Raw genomic sequence first — 4,747 nt, forward strand, 5'->3', positions numbered from 1 at the left:
TTGTGGGCGGCCCTACTGACATCACCAGTGATGTCAGTAGTGAGCTTCTGGCTCTATTAGAGCCGAAAGCTCACTGGGGCTTGCGGCAGATGAGACCCTACCACAAGGGTCTCATCGCAAGGTCGACGGTCGCGATGGTCAAGACCATTGCGACCATCACCTGGGCGCTCGCTAAAGCTGTGGGTGATCACCCACAGCTTAGCGAGTGGCCAGGAGGCCGGCTGAAAAAAGAAGCGCCCGCCCTGATTCAGAGCGAGCGCTCGCTTTTTGTGAACGGCTCTGAATCAGGGCCATAGTGCGTACACACTTTACGATTTGAACGTTGTCGTTCCGATGCCTCGGAATCGGCCATATCGTTCAAAAAATCGTCTAGTGTGTAGGGGCCTTTAGGGTGCCTTGAGGACTAAGGGCCTGATTCAGAGCCGCTCGTAGGCGGCCGCTCGTTCGCTCCGAGCGATGTTCGCACATCTGCGCATGCGTATGGGTTGTAATGCGCATGCGCCAACCAGTCAGTGCGGTCGGAAATCATGTGCTCACAAAATAGCGAGTGCCTGCTAATTTGAGTGACAGGATGAGGCGTTTGTGGGTGGCAACAGGGGAAGGTGCTTGAAAACGGGGAGTGGAAATCCGAATGCAGGCGTGCCAAACGGTCAAAACGGGCGTTTTAAGGGTGTGCATAATTAACAAAGCAGCGTCATCGACCACGTCAGTTGGTTGTCTTTTAGCCTGAACTGCTCGCAGTGATAGCGGTAGGAAAATGCTACCACAAGAATAGCGAGCAGTTCATACGCCTTTCGATGTACTCGATTAATCTATTAAATAGTGGAGATGACGTAAAATGCGAGCGGCCAAGGGGCGTCTTTACAAAATAGCGAGCGCATATTTCGGACGCTCGCTCAGACATAGAGGCGTCAACAGACCACAAAGAGCGAGCTCTCAATTTAAATAGCCAGCCCCTTTTTCTGAACGAGCATCCGCAAATAGCGTCCGGCTCTGAATCAGGCCCTAAGGACGGTTGTATCTTGCATCCATAGGCGTATTCATAACGGGTGCAGTACACACGGGTCCAGAGGGGCCCCGCAACGCACACCCTGCACCCAGATTATACTTACCTTGTGCCAGCAAGCGGATCCCTCCTCCTCCTCTGTGGCGCCATCTTCCCAGTGATCTTCGGCATTTGCTCATTTGTGTGCATACGTCATCTTCCCGAATACCACTGGCAAGATGGCGCTGCGACGGAGGAGGAGGAATCCGCTTTCTGGCGCACAGTGTAAGATATGCGGCTGAGGGGGGTGGAGGGCACTCCTCAGAGATGGGGGTCCGCTATACACGGGCCCCCTCAGGGGTTAATATCCCCTGCTTGGAGCGAATATTGCATGCGACACGTTTCACCACTTAACGCATGCTTATCGGTATTTACTAACGCCATATGCATGAATAAATAATAAAACCTCAAAGGACCGCTCTTCTGATAACAGCTGTCATTGGCATTGTGAGGAGTCTTATTGTGCGTGCGCAGCCATCGGCCTGGGAGGGATCGGATCTATGGATGGCGTTGCCGATCGGGCATAAGCTCTGGATAGTTTTCCTTTCTGGAAATTAGTGCATACCAACACATCGTAGCCCCGTAAAATTCTAAGGGCATTACAGTGCCGGACTGCCGCAGCGGATATCACCGGTATCCGCTGAAGACCACTTTAATGTATAAGTGGGTTGCAATACACCCCCGAAAAATGCATTTTGGAGGTTTGACTGCATTTTTGAGTTTGGGAATACCTGATGTAGAGGATGCAGTAACTGAGGGCGGAATATCATTTCAATGATGCTGATTTTGCCTGGAGGAATAGCAGGCGAGACAGATGGGCGCAGCACGTAACGCCCATGTTCACTTAATTGCTCAATTTTTTTGCAGCTGCACATGTGCGAAAAGTCCTAAAAACTCATATGGCGCATGCGTTACGCAGCGTGTGCGCACCAAGGCGCTCTTGTGATCGGGTCAGACGGTATCAGAAATGTAGTGGAAAGTGCTGGGCGTCTGTGACCGGGAGATGGTAATGGCGCACGCAAAATGGTCCGCCCTATGGGCTTGTTATGGGGGTGTCACAGGCGTGTGAATGATAGCGGCTGCATTCCCAGGCGCACAGGGATAGGAGGACGTGGTCAGATGGAGTCACTGCAGCTTCCAGTATCTAGTACAAGTTACGGTGGTGCCACTGAGGGCAACGTATCAGGACGCACCAATCGGTATTACAGCGTGCACGGGCACTAAATGTGGGCGTCTCGTCCTTGCACACTCAGCCACACAGATGTACACGAGGGAAGGAGTTTGTAGCGGCATTTGCATAAAGTCGCAGGTGGGCGACCGCCTGGTCCAGACGTCCTGTGTGAGGCTCATAGTTGCATTGAAATGACCGTAACATGTGAATGGGACAAGTGGGGCATCGGATGCAGAAGACATAAGCCCTGATTCATAGCTGGACGCACTGGCGATGTCGGACGCAATGTACGTGGGTAGGTGAGGGAGATTATTTATAAGAAGTTAAATATGAGGCTAAACGGGGGTAGGACTGAGCGAGAGGTGCAATGTTTGGTTGGCAATACAGAGCAGCCCCTCATGCTGGATGAATGATGAGTGCCCTCTAGTGGTGACAACCTGCAGCCGCTCCTGACATTAATAATGTTTGAACAAGATAACAGGATCTTCTTAACTTCATTGGTTTAGGGCCCTACAAAATAAGTGTCCAATTTATACTGTTTGCTAGTATGTAAAAGAACCTTTTTATAATTAATAAGTTATACAGGGCATTCATAATAATAAAATGATATATGATTTAATTGTGTATAGATATTGTAAAGCAATTCGGTGAGTTAAATATATGTTACTATAATTGTAAATAGAAGGGTCAGTGTGCCTTTAACTGGCAAAATTATCCATTAATGGCTAACAGGGCCTGAGAACCAGCTGCTGCATGCAGACACAGACACCCCCCATACCCCAACATGACAGGAGCAAGCCACCCTCGGCTTCCCCACAATCCACCAATGAGAAAAAAGCTCCCGCCTACGCGAAGCTGGTACTGAAAGAATAGCTGACACCTGCGAGATGGGAGCCGGAGTAAACAGAGGAAGGAGCCGCCGTGCGCAGGAGAGGTAGAACGAGAACAGAGAATAGAGGAACGAAAATAGACGGATGCAAGCCTATAAGGAGAGACAGAGGGGCCTACCGACCAGAGAGTGAAGAGCCCTAAGATTAACACATATTGCGGCAGTGCAGGTACATCTCAGGATGGAGAGCAGATCTCAGGATGGCGAGAGAAGATCTCAGGATGGAGAGCAGATCTCAGGATGGAGAGCAGATCTCAGGATGGCGAGAGAAGATCTCAGGATGGAGAGCAGATCTCAGGATGGCGAGAGAAGATCTCAGGATGGCGAGAGAAGATCTCAGGTTGGCGAGAGCAGATCTCAGGATGGCGAGAGAAGATCTCAGGATGGAGAGCAGATCTCAGGATGGCGAGAGAAGATCTCAAGATGGCGAGAGAAGATCTCAGGTTGGCGAGAGCAGATCTCAGGACGGCGAGAGCAGATCTCAGGACGACCATAGCAGATCTCAGGACGGCGAGAGAAGATCTCAGGTTGGCGAGAGCAGATCTCAGGACGGCGAGAGCAGATCTCAGGACGACCATAGCAGATCTCAGGACGGCCATAGCAGATCTCAGGATGGCGAGAGAAGATCTCAGGTTGGTGAGAGCAGATCTCAGGACGGCGAGAGCAGATCTCAGGATAACCATAGCAGATCTCAGGACGGCCATAGCAGATCTCAGGATGGCGATAGCAGATCTCAGGACGGCGATAGCAGATCTCAGGACGGCGAGAGCAGATCTGTCACAAGCCGTGGCAGCGGCTTGTTTCCCACTGGCTCGGGACCTACACTGACTCACAATATTCAGAATCCGGTTCCGCTGATTACCAAGCACCGGGGATGCTGCAGAGAGTGACTCATACTCCCATATGCTGCTGATTGGCTGCCCCTCCTATTTGTAGCTTCCAGATTCATTCCCCCTCGCCAGTTATAGAGTTTCCTCCTACAGCTCGGTCTGGTTGTTCCAGCTATCCTCCGTGATTGTCTACACTTCAGCTGCTGCTTCTGTATACCACTCTCCGTCTCCCTCCACACTGCCTTCCAGGCTTCAGCAGGTAGCTCAATTATTCAGACTGTTGTTCCACTCTGCTCTGATTGCCATTAGCGTGCTGTCAGTTTTCACCATCCACATGCTGTGCTCAGTGTATGCAGGCTCAAGCCTTTGGGTCCGTGCTTCCTCTGTGTAATCAGCAGCTACAGCTTTCTCAGCCTTACTGTGTGTAATCAAACTGTACATTTACACCTGTACTATTTTCAGCCTGTTGTATCCTGCTCTCCTGGCAGGCAACTCATCTAGCCAAGTTATCCTGCCCTCCCGGCATGCGCTCGCATTTGTATAAAGACGCCCCTTTGCCACTCGCAACACACGTCATCTCCAGCAGTTCAATGATTCATCGGGAACATCGTGAGCCATCGGAGCTGCTCGCAGTGCTGGTGGTTGCATATTCCTACCACAACATTGCGAGCAGTTCTGGCTAAAATACAACCTAGTCACGTGTGTAATAATTCTACTTTGCTAATTATGCACGCCCATTAAACGCCCTTCTGACGGTCGGGCACGCCTGTGTTCGCACAACCACACCCCCGTTTTTAAGCACCTTCCCCTGT

The sequence above is a fragment of the Taudactylus pleione genome, unplaced genomic scaffold (genome assembly GCF_031769625.1).
Source record: "Taudactylus pleione unplaced genomic scaffold, aTauple2 ptg001329l, whole genome shotgun sequence".
Lineage (NCBI taxonomy): Eukaryota > Metazoa > Chordata > Amphibia > Anura > Myobatrachidae > Taudactylus > Taudactylus pleione.